Below are 16,417 nucleotides of genomic sequence, written 5' to 3' on the forward strand. Positions count from 1 at the left end.
TCTAGGTTGGTCATAACTTTCCTTCCAAGGAGTAAGCGTCTTTTAATTTCATGGCTGCAATTACCATCTGCAGTGATTTTGGAGCCAAAAAAAATAAAGTCTGACACTGTTTCCACTGTTTCCCCATCTATTTCCCATGAAGTGATAGGACCAGATGCCATGATCTTAGCTTTCCTGAATGTTGAGCTTTAAGCCAACTTTTTCACTCTCCTCTTTCACTTTCATCAAGAGGCTTTTGAGTTCCTCTTCACTTTCTGCCATAAGGGTGGTGTCATCTGCATAGCTCTTCTAAACTTTACAGAGACCTTTTCCCAGAGTTCATATACAATTTTTAGTTGTTGTCAGCATGAGAGTTTGTTCAAAGAAGCCAATCCAGCTTCACAAGTTCCATTATTGTGAATATGATATCTCCCCAATTTTCTAGTCGTTCCTTAAAAAATTCCTACTCTATGAATTTTGACACTTTTTATTCTGAACTCTGTCTTTCTTAACCTCTCATATTTTGCAACATTATTGAGGTTCTTTCCCCCCACCTCTGTTGTATTCTACCTAATTGCTCAATGTTTATTTCAGTTCACTATTCTCTCTTTATTTGTATCTAATTTTCTATTTAAATTGTTGATTGAGTTTTTTATTTCATTGAGTTTGTTTTTCATTTCTAAAGGTTTGATTTGCTTCTTTTTACAGGTCCACTTCTTTTACAGTGCCTGAAGTTTCATAGAATTTTAAATATTATTAAATATGTTGATGGTATTAAACCTAACTTGTTTGTTTTCCTTTCAAAATTATTTTATTACCTTGAGTGTTATGGACTTTAATATCTCTATAGGTTGAATGTACCAAAGATCTCTTTTGGTGCACTGTTCAACTTTTAAAATTTTTACTGTGAACTAATCTCTATCCCTTTTTTCTTTTCTTTCTGTGAATATCCCTTTGTAGCATAGATTTTGAAATTATCCTGCCAGGGAGTATTCTGTGTATCCTTCAGCAAAAAATTTGCAGTAATATCACATATTTAGAATCAGTGCTCATTTTATTTTCTAAATATTTGAAATCCAAAGTATATAGCCGGTAAATGTGAACCACAAACTGAGAGGTGGCCTCATTTTCTTAATCCATATTCCAGACAAAAAGGAAAAGAAAAAAATATCTCACTGGCAAATTCTGTGATTTGTTTTTCTTTTGTGATTCTCCCTTCAACTTAGGATAGTTCACATATAGGATTAAGACTCTCATTTTGGGAGTCTCAGTTCTAAACTTCCATACCTCTGGACCAAAATCTTCCCTCACTGTCCCAGTGGGCATAAACCCCCAGTCATCAAGCCAGAATATATCAACTTGAGCACTATTGACTTTGACACCACATGATTCTCTTTTTCTGGGTGGCTTTTCTTATGCATTGTAGGATGATTTGCAGAATTTCTAGCTTCTACCCACTAGATGTTATTAACACTGCCCACACCAGAGCACACTCACAGCTGCAGCAACCAAAAATGCCTCCAAATATTGTCTAATGTGTCCAGGCAGGGAGTGAAAAGGAAGGGTGGCAAAATTATACAATTTGAGAACCACTGCTCTAGGTTATTGATCACGATCCCTCCCAAATGCCAGTTTCCCTACCTTTCAACTACTTCCAACATTAAAGAGCCACCGGGGACTTCCCTGGCAGTCCAGTGGTTAAGACTTCATGCTTCCAAAGCAGGGGGCACAGGTTTGACCCCTGGTCAGGGAACTAAGATCCCACACAGCATGGCCAGAAGAAAAGAAAAGAAGAGCCACATCATTTCCTTACACAGTTATTTCAGTGTCTTTTCAGCACTCTTTCTCTCCTGTCACCTGAGAAGTTCTATATCTAACAATCTCAGCTATGTGTTTGAATTATGTATGTTTAAATTTAGTCTGTGTTTCTATATGTTTCCAGTGAAAGTGTTTTGATTAGTTTAGTATGAGTTATTTGACTTGGGTTATTTTAGTACATATTATTATTTAGTTTGGATTATTTTAGCACATGCTCCCAGAGAAAGGGTTATGATGTCATTTTAGCACGGGTTATTTGGTTTGGGTTATTCTAGTATGGAATGATGCTAAAGCTGAAACTCCAGTACTTTGGCCACCTCATGCAAAGAGTTGACTCATTGGAAAAGACTCTGATGCTGGGAGGGATTGGGGGCAGGAGGAAAAGGGGACGACGGAGGATGAGATGGCTGGACAGCATCACTGACTCGATGGATGTGAGTTTGAGTAAACTCCGGGAGTTGGTGATAGACAGGGAGGCCTGGCGTGCTGCGGTTCATAGGATCATAAAGAGTCGGACACGACTGAGCGACTAAACTGAACTGAACCGAACTGATTCTAGTATGACATAGCATAGGCACAAGAAATTCCCTGACTCTTCAAAGGGTTAAGTTAGTGCTGAAATCTGCTCTTCAAAAACCTAGAAAAAAAGATATATTTTCAACCACTCAATTCCATGATATCACAATGCTATTTTAAGCCTTGGAAATATCAGAAACATCAACTGTCAAATGTCACTGAACACCAACAATTTATTGAGATTCTACCATATGTACAGGATGACTTTTCATAATTTAAGTCTCTCATCTAATGCATGCTTTCCCAGGTAGCACAATGCAAGAGACGTGGGTTCTATCCCTGGGTGGGGAAAATCCACTGGAGTAGGAAATGGCAACATACTCCAGTATTCTTGCCTGGAAAATTCCATGGACAGAGGTGCCTGGCAGGCTGTAGTCCATGGGGTTGCAAAGAGTTGGACATAACTCAGCTCGCACACACACAATCTAATGCATAGGCTGTGTGTATTCAGGTTCATTTGTTATCATTCCTAAAAATTACTATCAGGAATGTCAGACAGACATTGTCTGAGATGGTTTATCCAATTACTAGAACTCTAAAAGCATAACCTATATCAAGAGTTAAAATGCTAATTTTATTCTCATACTGTATTTCTTTAAGTGTCAAAAAGTGTGCCTGCTCAGTCGTGCTCGACTTTTGAGACCCTATGGACTGTAGCCCACCAGGCTCCTCTGTCCATGGGATTATACCGCAAAAATACTGGAGTGGGTTTCCATTTCCTCCGTCAGAGGATTTTCCCAACCCAGAGATCAAACCCGTGTCTCCTACGCCTTCTGCATTGGCAGGCAGATTGTTTATCACTGAGCCACCTGGGAAGCCCAAATATCAAAATAGCCCAAAATAAATTCTTGAGTAGTTAGTAAATCATTTGTTGTAATGAAAAGATCATTGGATTTAGAGTCAGAAATTCTAGATCAAATCCTGATTTTCAAATTCTGTGTTGTGAGAAAATTTTCCCAATTTGTCTTACTTTCAGTTTCTTTGTCTGATTATAATAATTGAAGGTTATTCAAGGGTTTTATAGATTTAATGAGAGAAAAATTGTATATTTTTTCTAAAATATAATGGACTATCCAATCATAAGATATCATGTATTTATTATATATATCCATAAAAAATATCAAGTTTAAGATTTCCCAAGTTAAAAGTGCAAATAATGAGCAAAATAAAAATTAAGATTTATAAAATGTATGTTTCACATTCCCAACACCAGGGCTTGTTGCCTCTGTTCAGCAGAGAACTGACTAGTTAAGAATCCAGTCATATATAGAATATATGCTCAGTTCAGTTCAGTTCAGTCACTCAGTTGTGTCCAACTCATTGCAACCCCGTGGACTGAAGCATGCCAGGCTTCCCTGTCCATCACCAACTCCCGAAGCTCACTCAAACTCATGTCCATTGAGTTGGTGATGCCATCCAGCCATCTCATCCTTTGTCGTCCCCTTCTCCTCCTGCCTTCAATCTTCCCCAGTGTCAGGGTCTTTTCGAATGAGTCAGTTCTTCGCGTCAGGTGGCCAAAGTATTGGAGTTTCAGCTTCAGCATCAGTCCTTCCAATGAATGTTCAGGTCTGATTTCCTTTAGGATGGACTGGTTGGATCTCCTTGCAGTCCAAGGGACTCTCAAGAGTCTTCTCCAACACCAGAGTTCAAAAGCATCCATTCTTCAGCACTCAGCTTTCTTAATAGTCCAACTCTCACATCCATACATGACTACTGGAAAAACTATGGCTTTGACTAGGCAGGCCTTTGTTGGCAAAGTAATGTCCCTGCTCTTTAATATGCTGTCTAGGTTGGTCATAGCTTTTCTTCCAAGGAGCATCTCTTAGTCAAGAATCCAGACATATATAGAATATATGCTACCTTTTCTTAAAGTCCTCTGAGGTAAACTGGGTCCAACTACAGAAATATGAGCCTTTATATATTTGTTTTTTCCCTGATATAGATGGCTAAATTCCTGTAAGAGACCGCTGCTATTTTGGAATTCTGTTGTAAACCTAATTTCAGTTGCTTTGACATTATTCTGCTTTGTACTGCTAAAATATTTCAGGATAATTATAGAAACCTGTTATTTGTCAGGAGGGAAAAAATTTTATCAGACAGTTTCATTTTTCAGATTACTTGTAGATCAGGCAGTGACTGCAAGGAGGGAGCATGAATTATCTGCAACTTTCTTTGAATTATTCAGTATCTACTATGCATGATTTTAATTGTTTCAGTAGCTTCTCAGTTCAAAACAAGTGGCTTTTCAACTAAGCTTCTGTCTGCAATCTTGTTTAATATGCAGCAACTTTACATCACTACTGAATGATAGAAGAGGAAACTCATCTTTATTGACAATGTATGTGTATATACAGACACATAAATACATATGGAAGATACACACACACATATATATATGCTGATGCATATGAAGTGTATATGTATATGATTTTCTAATAAGATAAAGAATGTATAATGAGGGATAATGAATCATTGAAAGTGATAAACATTTTTTTTCTACATGAGATAGCATTTTATGGCGAGCAAAATTTTGAACATAATAGTGACAGCAAGATAACATGATGTAGGTGGAAGAAGCGCTGGACTGAACATCAGAAGAGTTATTAGAGAATGGCTGTGGAGGAGGCGATTAAGGAGATGAGATGGGTAAGTGAAAGCCATGACTTCCCCCTACAGGTTGGTGTGTGGAGGTGACTATGCTTTTTTTTTTTTTCTTTTTTTTTCTTTTTTCCTTCTTCCTATGCTTATCCCTGGGCAGTCAGCAGAAGGTTTTTCCTCCAGAGAGGACAATATAATATCAGAGAAAGAAGAAAACCTTTCCCTTATTATTCCAATCCTTTAAATTGTTCCTTAAAGGCCATCTGGGGAAAATGGCTTAAGCAGTAAGACTGCTGAAGACTCATCAATAGTTCATACTTAGCAAGTAGTTACTAACCTCTCACTTCCCTATTTCTAATCACACTTAAGCATATATACAGCTAAAATTACCAGTATGGAGTATAAAATGTGTATCAGATTAAAACATATAACAACATATAGTGCCAGTGATGTCAAATGACCCACATTTTCTGTAGCCCTAAAAATATATATTTTGAACCTATTATCAATTCAATAATTTGGTGCCTGCCACACAGGAGGTAATTTGAACAAAGTGATTATACCCTCATCTCAATCTTGAAATATTTTAAAAGCATCTTTCAGCTCATGCTATCCTCCTACTTTCCTAGCCGTGGGAAAGCTTATTTTCGGTTAAGCTTCTTCATCATCAGCTACTACCTGGTGTGTCATAAAAATTCCCGTTGCTCCTTTAACATGTTAAGATATATTACTCCCACCGAAATGTTTTACTTTTTGTCTTTTCATGAAGTTCCATGGAGCTGTAAGAAAAATTTAGAATATCAAGATATCACCAACATTATTTAGACAATGCAATCAGGATCCCCAAATAAACGTGATCCCTGAAGCAGCTTATAATCTGCAGTACAAATTCCTTCATAAAGTGGGAATATCAAAAAAGGAAAACATGACATTACCGGGTCTGAATTCATTGCTGCACACCACAGAGCATGGTGTTATCTGGGAAAATAGGGTAAGCAGGGGAAACATAAGGAGGAAAATGGAAGTTTTTGTGTTTTCAGCTTTGTGTATCACCAGGATCTGTTCATTCATTCTAATTGCTGAGAATCCACCTACTGTGAATTGACAGAAATTTGCATAAATAGTACGTTGAGAAGTGTTCCAGTTACCTATTGCTGGGTAATAAACCACATCGAAACTTTGGCTTAAAGCAACAGCATGCTATTTTCTCTCAGGTTCTGTAGGCTGACTGAGCTCAGCTGGCAGCTTTTGCATGAGTTATCTAACAAAACTGCAGTAAGATGGTGGCTGGGATGCAGTCATCTGAATGCTTGACTAAGATGGATGAAGAGATGGCTCACTTGCAGGACAAGTAGTCAAATGCTGGCTATTGGCCAGGAGCTCAGTTGGGGTTGTTAACCAAAGGGCCGCATATGGTTCCTTCCTGCTCTTGGACTTCTCATAGGCTAGTGGCTGGATTCCAAGAAGTACTGTCACCAAATCAAGGATTATAAAAGACTTAGGAAGAAGCTGAAGAGCCTTTGCTGACCCTACCTTAGAAATAAAATTACTTTTTTTAAAATTAGAATCAGTCAAGGAAATTATTAAGGAATCTCAGATTTAAGAGGAGATGAATTAGATTCCAGCCCTTAATGTGATAAGCAGTATGCACAAAAATGTAGAGAAGAAATTGATGGCAGACATCTTTGCAAGCTAGCCACAACAAGAAGTTAATTATGATTCTATGATTCCCATAGCTTGGGGAAATAATTTTTATAAGCAGTGCAAACAGATTAACTCTTTGTGAATGACAAAGTAAATATTCCGGCAGAATTTTTAGATGATGGTAATGCCTAATCCCCAGGTAATTTCCGAATTTTCCTTAATTCCAGTATGAGTATATCTAATATCATTTGATATCTAATGTCTAATATCATTTGATCTAATATCTTTTGATCTTATATCATATATCTAATATCTATTATCATTTATATCTAATCTTATATATATCTAATATCATTTGATCTCTCCTTCCATTGTGCAAAATATACTTATTGACCCCCAAATCCAACATTTAGGTCCTTGCATTTCTAGCACCCTAATTGTAAATCAAGTGGCCTTTGTCCAAGGATACAGCCTATATTCTCTACACCAAACTTACAACAGGCAGAGCTCCAAGTAGTTTCATGGCCTTGCCTTCCTCAAACACAAACTCAAGCTGGCTTGTTTTTATTTCTCTAACACAGCAGGATTCAATAGCTCCTTTAGCCTTCAAGCCACCACTACTGAAAGCTGAATAAATGAAGGAATAAATGAGTTTTCAGATCCTTGTAAAAAATAGTAAAGGCTTCTTCTTACCTAGGCTTCTCCCCAAATCTTTGTCCTTCCTCCATATTTAATTTTATGCACCTTGATTAGACTTTGTTATTGGCTGAAAAATCTTTCTTCAGTTTCTCATCCCATTTCAACTGAAATAACTCCTCAGATTATAAGGCCAGCCTGATGATATGGTGTAAATCACTTGAGATTGTCGTGAACATTATCCCACACACTGATATTTGCTCATCCAAAGATGATATATTGTTAAATTGAGTCAGCTGAGGCTCTAGAAAATAATCTATATTCCTACATACATAAGATTATATCCAATAAATGCGAAGAGACCTTGGCTGAGTAGTGGCCCCTATCCACAGAGGACTTCAGTAAGATTCCTCTACATTCCAGAACAAATCCCAAAAATACATTTTGATGAATAGACTTCCACACAATCTGGAATTTTCAGAGGTTCTTGTGATAGAATTCTGCCTATGATAAGTTGTTTCTTAAAATTTAAGAACATGAATAAATATGCTCAGGCTTATGCAATAAATGTTTATTTTTACCACCACCAGACTTAACAAGCAGAAATCTTGACTGAATTCTTGCTTAATATAAATGGTATCTCTACTCAGGCCATAGACTAAGCAAGATGAGCTCTCAAAAGACCTTGAGATCCTAGGAAGCTTGAGAACTATGTCACCATACTATTATACAATTCTTCACATGTGCAAATAGAACCATAAACACATGATTTCAATTGTTGTTCTTGTTTAGTCATTAAATTGTGTCCAAGTCTTTGGTGACGCCATGGACTGTAGCCTGCCGGCTCCCCTGTCCATGGCATTTCTCAGGCAAGAATATTGGAGTGGGTTGCCATTTTCTTCTCCAGGGGATCTTCCCAACCCAGGAGTCAAACCCAAGTCTCCTGCATTGACAGGAAGATTCTTTACCACTGAGCCACCAGACAAGCCCAAAGATACACTAGAAAAGTAAATAAAAAAATACTTCAAATAAAAAATGCAATATCAAAAGAGCTGAGGTAGGAAGAAAATAGTTAACTTTTCCCTAAGGTTGCCTCTGTTATTCAGGATAAGAATGTAAAAATGAAAACTCCAAAACTAGCTACCCCACCCCAATACCCGCAACTTAACATCTACATTATAATCTATATTGTCAGAATTTTACTATTCCATTTAGTCCATTGGTTTTATTAGCATAATTTTACTACTTTAGGAAATTTTGCCCAGGCCAATAACTTGATTCTTCATTGAAAGACTTCCTACAAAATTTGAAATTTCCCCTCAAAAGGAAATAGCAACAGATACTTTAGGTCTTCAGATGCTTTGAATCCCTAATCTCAAAATCTCACCTTGCTATTTCCAGCAGTTCTAAATCTTGATAGCATAATCTTTTTCCCAGTCCCAATCAAGTCTTCCCATTGAAAGACTCAGCTTGAACTAAACTTCTTATTTTCAACAAATTCGACCTTGCATTTTCTCCTCTAAGAAGTAGAGAGTTCTGTGGAGGCGTTTTCCCTTACCAAGGTAAACAATTCATTGAGTTTGTTTTATCAACAGGTAGTGTTGATGATGTTTGGAGAGTTGACATTCAAAGGAAAGTAGGGCTCAGACCCCTGAAAACAAACCTGTCAAACTAGTCAAACTAACCTGTTAAACTCGAGGGGAATAAAGTTGTGGTGGGCATGAAAATATGGTAGAAATAGCTAAAAGTGTGGCTACTATATTCTCTATCCCAACTCCATAAAGGATGTGTTCGAAGAGATCCTACACTTACTGAAATATGGAGGTAAGATCCTGGCTTTGCTGCATTACTTTAAACCTCCTAGATTTTGTAGACTGGCAATCTCATCCTTCCTGGTGTTTCCAGGTGATGACAAATTGAAATTATAGTGGCCTGATGGCAGTTCAGGTATACAAAAATGGACTTGGGCAGCCACTGAAGATCTAATCTCAGACACGTCTCTGTACCACTGAGAACTTGAGCTTTCTTTGAACTGTACCATGGACACCACCAGCCATATTCAGAACAGTTCCCAGCTGCAACCGTATGGTCTCAAGGTCTCTCCCTGCAACTATTCAACTACTCCAAACCCCAACAAATCCCAGCTTAACAAGCGCCCTTACTTCTTGACAGCTCCAATTATAATCCTTGATAAACAACTATGTAACTAACTGTAACCTGTGGTTTTTGCCTTTATAAGCATCCCAACGGGAGGCTTATAACCTCCTTATAACCACAACCTATTCTGTCTGGGTGGAAGACAATTTTTGTGCTTCTTGAACCTATGTCTCCTGGGCTGCAGTCCTAATAAGCCCTTAATAGGTAAGCTTTGTATTTCAATCAGATCTGTATTCTGGGAATTTTGGTTGATACAGGTCACTGCAAATACATAAACACACATACTTGCACACACACAGAGGGAGGGGCAGAAGGGGCGAGCATAGGCTGTTCCTGTTCTTGTTCCCCCACTCGCCTTGAAATAAGACAAAGTACTTAGCACAACTCGAAACCAGACTCCACCCCTTAACACAATAAAGGATGGATATTTTACTGAAGATTTATCCCAAGGGTAGATGGGGAAGAACAAGTATAACAAAAATCCTTATTAGACTTAACTCATTCTTTCATCCTCGAAATTCTTAAAAGGAGCAAAGCACCCCTTCTCTCTTTTCTTTTCTGTTCCATTTAATGAAATCCTTAGCCCTTCCTACCTCTTGGCAAAACAAAAGCCTGCAATTAACTAAAACCCTCCTCACCCAGAATACAGTTTAGGGCTCAAGCCAGAACAAAAGAGGAGGTCTCACCCCTTCAGAAGAGCTTATCACAGAATTTACCCCAAATTTTCACAAACACATTCCATTAATAAAATATTCATGTTGCCAGGCCTTTACTATTGAACTTTGACTAAATCCAAAACATACATATTACTAAAAACTGAAGCAATATTTGAGCACAGAAAAGAGTTTTTAATCAAGGAGAAGTAGCAGGAGGCTATGGACAAATATTCAATGACCTGGAAAATTAAAATGAGGATTAATTTCAACCAACAACCCTGTATGTGTGCACATGTGTGTGTGTGTGAGAGAGAGAGAGAGACTGAGAGTGAGTAAGAGAGAGAGAAAAAGAAAGATTTGCTTTAAATTGTGAAAAGCCAAATATCTTTGCACTAGTTTTTGAGATGATTTGCTTATTTGTTTGTTCTGCCACATGAGAAAATGACTGGATATGATTTGCATTTAGGGCATAAAATTGAACATTTAATAAAGATAATAGTAGATATATATCATATATATGTATGCATAGATACATCTACATTAACATTTAAAAGATGATATTTTTGTTGGGTTCCTAAATCCCTATGTTATTTAAATGAGAAAGATCACTGGAATTAGAGTAACTTGGGAGGGGGAAAAAAGCCCTTTGGTAAAGGGGATAAATTTCTATATTTAGAAAAGAACTAAGGTGTAATATTATCTTTCACTGATTGTATAAGTTTGATCTAATCTCATCCCCAATTAAAACCTCTAGTTTTTTTCCCCCCCATCAAAATGAGAGGTTGATTTAAGATAAGCCTTAGTCCTATTCTACCTACAAACACCCTGAGTTTATAATTGTTTTCAAAAGTGTGACTGTGGCCAAAATTCACATTAGTTTTATACAAAATGTAATCACAGTGCTTGAGGTGCATTGATTTAGGAGCAGCTTGATACGAATTTGGTTGGTTTTCTGTTATTGTTTCTGCTGCTGTTGCATCTATCATTCTGGGAAAGCAAATTTTCTTTGCCGATCGTCATCATTCTGAGGTGTGTGCATCAAATAATAGGCAGTTTTCAAGTCTCTTTGACAGGTGCAATTACAGGCACCCAGACACCCACACGAATAAGCCTGATGAAGTCAGACATCTGTTTTCCTACACATGCTGCTCTCATCCCACCAGTACTTCATGATATTCTTTTCTCTAGTGGAGAGTGAGAAATGGTGAGTTGCCAGGAATTAATCCTGAATCCATCCTCAAACAGTCGAGCCAACTAATATGGCCATAGGCAGACACAGAGATGGGGCGGGTTGGAGAAGATACCGAAAGTATACTGCGGGGCCAATCGAATTGCAGGGAGGACTTGCTGGCTGTTAGCTTCAGAATTTACCCTAAAAAGCTGAGTTACCTACCTGTATGTGTCAAAGTCATTTTATCTAGTGCAGGAATGCTTAAGCCTCTAAACAAAAGTAAAATTATCTCTACAGTGGGCTTTCAACAGCAATGAAGAGAGAAAGGAATCTAAAATCATAAATTCCAAAAGAAACTACCCACAAGATGGGGATGAACAAGTCGACAGTGAGAAAATAAACTTGCATAGGGAGCATTAACCCTTTGTCTTGACAATGAGAAAATAAATCTGCATAGGAAGCATTAACCCTTTGTCTTCACGCTCAGTTTTGTTCTCTTTAGAATTGCAGCCCAGTGACTATCCTTGTCCTGGGCTCTGGCCATCCTCTTGGAAGGAATGAGGAGTAGAAGGCAGTCTGGATGACATGGATGCTTTTTTTTTTTTTAATGTCTGTGCTGAGTGTGTGTTGCTGCCCCGGCTTTCCTCTGGCTGTGGAGAGTTGCGGCTACTCTCCAGTCGCTGTGCGTGGGCTCCTCACTGCAGTGGCTTCTCTTGTTGTGGAGCACGGACTCTAGGGTGCAGGGTCTTCCACAGGGCTCTAGAGCACAGGCTCAATAGCTGTGGTGCACTGGCTTATTTGCTCGGAGGCACGAGGGACCTTTTCACACCAGGGATGGAACCCACCTGCATTGGCGGGAGGATTCTTTACAACTGTGCCACAAGGGAAGCCCCTAGATGACATTACACAGTCTGGGACAATGAGGACCACAAGAGGCTTGTTAACACAAGGGTTAGATTATGCCTTTGCTAGATATGAATGTCTTCCATCTCATAATTATTTCTGTTTTGGACCAAAAGGAACACAAATATTTCTTTTTTAGTATCTCTGATTTGTATAGGGTTGACATATATCTATCAATGAATAATATGCAATCATGACCCCCCAATACCTAATGGATAACATCATCCCTTTGGTGAATTTTGAAGTTCCTCAAATGGAAAGTTTGCTTCTATTCTTCTCTTTCTCTCATAAGCAAAAGACGGGCTGTGACAATATTTACTATCATCTAAAATGTCACATTGGCTACATTCTACATGATCAGCTGATAGTAAATATTTAAAGAGATAGCGCTATATAAATGGATAATTCACAGGAAGTTTCCGTTTGGATCCTCTATAATACTGCCTTCTAGAGGTGATTTTAATTCATTCATGTATTCTACAACTGTGTAGTATATTTCAGGTTCTGTGGTAGTTGTTGGGTGGACAGTACTAAACAGAGTTGCTATACCCCTACCGTCATGAAATGTACTGGCTACTGATATAAATGTCTTTTGTACAGATCATTATACACCGATGAATATATAATTTTAATTTTGGCTATGTGTGTAATTGTCATCCTGTATTTAATATTAGTGAACACTTATGGAGTACATTCTAAATGTCATGCACTGAGGAAAAAAGGTAATAAAATTCAGACCAGACTTCAACAGTCTTATGGCCCAATTGGAGACAGAGAATTACATATTTACATTGTTTGAAAGCATACTAGAGCAGAAATATTGGAAAAAATGACTGAAGATAGGAGCGATATTTGTTTCTAAGTGATGGGCTATTACTGTATCTTCTGTCTAGCTTATTGTGTATTCCTCATTTTCTATATTCCAAAATTATTCATTGAAATATAATAGCTATTTGAAAATCCATGATTGCAGTGACCAAATAAATGGTGACAACAATATGCAGTGGATGACATCAGTTAAAGAAAGAGTCAATGCTGAAATGTAATAGAAAAAAAGGGTGTACAATTTGGCAAAAATGATTATACATTAGTAAAAGGCAAGTTTGGTATACCTTGATTGAACAGTATGATCAAGAAATCTGACAGGAGGAAAGCATGTTCCAAATATGGGGGTCAGCATGTGAGTAAGACCTGAGAATGGAATTTTAATAGTAGGATCTAGAATGCCACTCTTCCTTTGAGCACGGAAGTAAGACTGGGGCTAGCTCATGGAGGGCCCCCCACCCACCCAATTGTGATTATTTAAATAGTGGTGACTCATAAGCGTTTGAGAAAATTGATTCTAATTAGTATTTACCTAGATGATTCTAGTAATAAAGGATAGAATATACTAGAAAGGGATGAACTGGACTTGGGCACAGCTCCTGGATATTCCAAGTTTACTTGCTCTGAGCTCATGTGAGGGGATCTCAATAGAGGAGTAGCACTAATATTGAAAAGGAAGGAATAGATGCAACAATTGATAGAAGAAGTAACTGATAGAAATTACTAACTACTTAAGTATGTTGGGGATGTGAGAAAAAAGTCAGCAATGCTTTGATACATTGAGCTTGAGTGACAGGGACACTGCCATACCTTAGAGCAGAGCTCACATGATTAGGCAAGGTGAAAGGTAGAGTGAGTTCATTTTTAGCTCTATTTTGAGAGTGCATCTATAGCCATGATGGCCAGGATATAGTACCTTGCTTCTCAGGAAAGAAGTGAGGGTGATATATTTAGATTTAAAAGAATACAATTGTGATGGTGGAAATTTGATAATTAAACTCTTTTACGGAAACTTTCACCTTTGTATCCCACAGCTTTCAACACAACTCTTAAACATGTTAGCAATGTAAAATGATTGCCTAGTGAAAATAACAGATGCCTGAAATCTCAAAGGAAGATTGTATATTCTTTTATAAGCAGAAAATTGAAAATTGATTCTTGGTAGAGGTGTATATTTGAGGAGTAGGGACCAGTCCAGAAGCTTAGAAGAAGTACATCAAAAGATGATAGGAGCATAAAGTAAAGACATTGTAGAGCTAAGGAAGCTAAGTTAAGGGAGTAGAAAACTCTAAGGAAAAAAAAAAAGTGGAAAATAAAGTAGAACTCCACAGAGATCAAAGAGAAAGAGAATAGAAAATAGATCAGAGCTTTTAGCCTAAAGGACTCTTTTGTGGCTATGTAAAAAGCTGGTGATCTTAATGATGGAAAAAGAGGGGAAGCTGGATTGTAAAGGAGTTTGAGAATGAGTAAATTCTTAGGATGTAAAGGCAGTAGGAAAGCTTCTTGATTCAGAAGGCAAGGGTGAAAGAAAAAAGAGAAAGTAACCATGATTGTTCCAGGCAATATGGGGGTTGAGGGAAAAATATTTATGAAGTTAGAGAAGATTTCAGCATAACAACAGAGGAAAAGCAGATAGCTCTTAAGATATATTTTTCATCCTCAGTTTACTTAACCCTAATAGTTTTCTGTCTTATTATGCTGCATATCTCATTGCACTTCTATCATTAGCTATTAAAGAAAACAGTGAGCGCACTTTCCTTCTGTTAATCCTTCTACCAATGCTGTAATCTGCTTGAAGTGTTAAACTGATTCACTCTAATTCCCTGGGATGGATTATACTGGAAGAGAATAAACTGATTAGCTAAATAAAGAAAACTGAACAAAAAACACGTTTGTTTTACTCAGTAACATTTGGTTAGTGGTAACTGGTGCTTTTCATACTGTTCATGGGGTTCTCAAGGCAAGAATACTGAAGTGATTTGCCATTCCCTTCTCCAGTGGACCACATTCTGTCAGATCTCTCCACCATGACCCATCCGTCTTGGGTTGCCCCACGGGCATGGCTTAGTTTCATTGAGTTAGACAAGGCTGTGGTCCTAGTGTGATTAGACTGACTAGTTTCCTGTGGCATGCTGCGATTCATGGGGTCGCAAAGAGTCGGACACGACTGAGCAACTGAACTGAACTGGTGCTTGTTGTGCAAAAGATCTTGAAATCCTGCCTTATGAACTTTAATGGGATTAATGGAATTGGTAAGCACTGTTTAAGGTTTTGGTTTATTTGCTGTTACTGAAGAAATGAGATGTACATTGGACAAATCCTAAGTACTGGTGGGAGGGGGGTTCAGGATGGGGAGCACATGTACACCCATGGCGGATTCATGTCAATGTATGGCAAAAAACACTACAATATTGTAAAGTAATTAGCCTCCAATTAAAATAAATAAATTTATATTAAAATAAATAAATAAGAAACATTAAAAAAAAAAACAAAACCCTAAGTACTTTACCAGTGGACTGCCACTTAAGGCAAATACAGCCAGTCAGTTCTCACACCGTAGTATTAGTCATTTTTCCATGATGTGTGTGTGTACTTTATGTATGTGGTTAACATGTGTGTATGGTAAAGGCATTTTGAAAATTGCAAAGCTCTTTTGAAAAATACTTTTACTTTTTTCCCTTTAAATCATATTGTACAGCTGAACTACTTGATCAAAACTATTGGGCTAGTTGGTTGATGCTTAGATGTTTTTTTCTTCACTATATCAAACTCTTTGAATAAATGAATCAAAGAATTTTACAGAAGAAGACATATGTTAACTTCCCTTTTAAGTGTGAGGTTCCCAGGCAAGTCCTATTAAACTAGGAAGCAATCTTGGAAATAACAACAATAGTAATACAAAATGTTATAACACTATAATTTTAAAATACATTAATTCAATAGTTACATTTTTTTCTGTACCCATAATCTACAAAATGAAATTGAAGCTGAAATATATAAAATACCTTATTAAGCTTGGGTATAGCATCAGGAAAATACAAAAGAGCACTAACCATCTACCCCAACTACACAACTTCATATATTTATTCAAGAATGATTTGTGAGAAGGAAAAAGTAATGCTCTTATTTTTGTTGGCTTTTTTATCTGCAAGAGTAGTGAGGAGAAATAAGATGCGTCAAAGAAATTAAGAGATACTGGAAATGACTTCTCAAGCTAAAAAATAAAATTGGATCTTCTATTTACACATTTATCAATGATTCTACAAGTAGTTTGTACATTTTTATTAGACATATACTTTGAAATAGTGAGTCAAACTGTGGAAAGCAAAAATCATCCTGTAACTATCACCCTGACAGTATGGAAATCAGTCCTAAATCTCTAGAAAACATTACACTCACATTCTATATTTGTGTTGTGAACACCCATATCTGTTAGGCACATGGAAGTTTACAG

Source organism: Bubalus kerabau, chromosome 1 (assembly GCF_029407905.1).
Source record: "Bubalus kerabau isolate K-KA32 ecotype Philippines breed swamp buffalo chromosome 1, PCC_UOA_SB_1v2, whole genome shotgun sequence".
In the NCBI taxonomy this organism is placed as follows: Eukaryota; Metazoa; Chordata; class Mammalia; order Artiodactyla; family Bovidae; genus Bubalus; species Bubalus kerabau.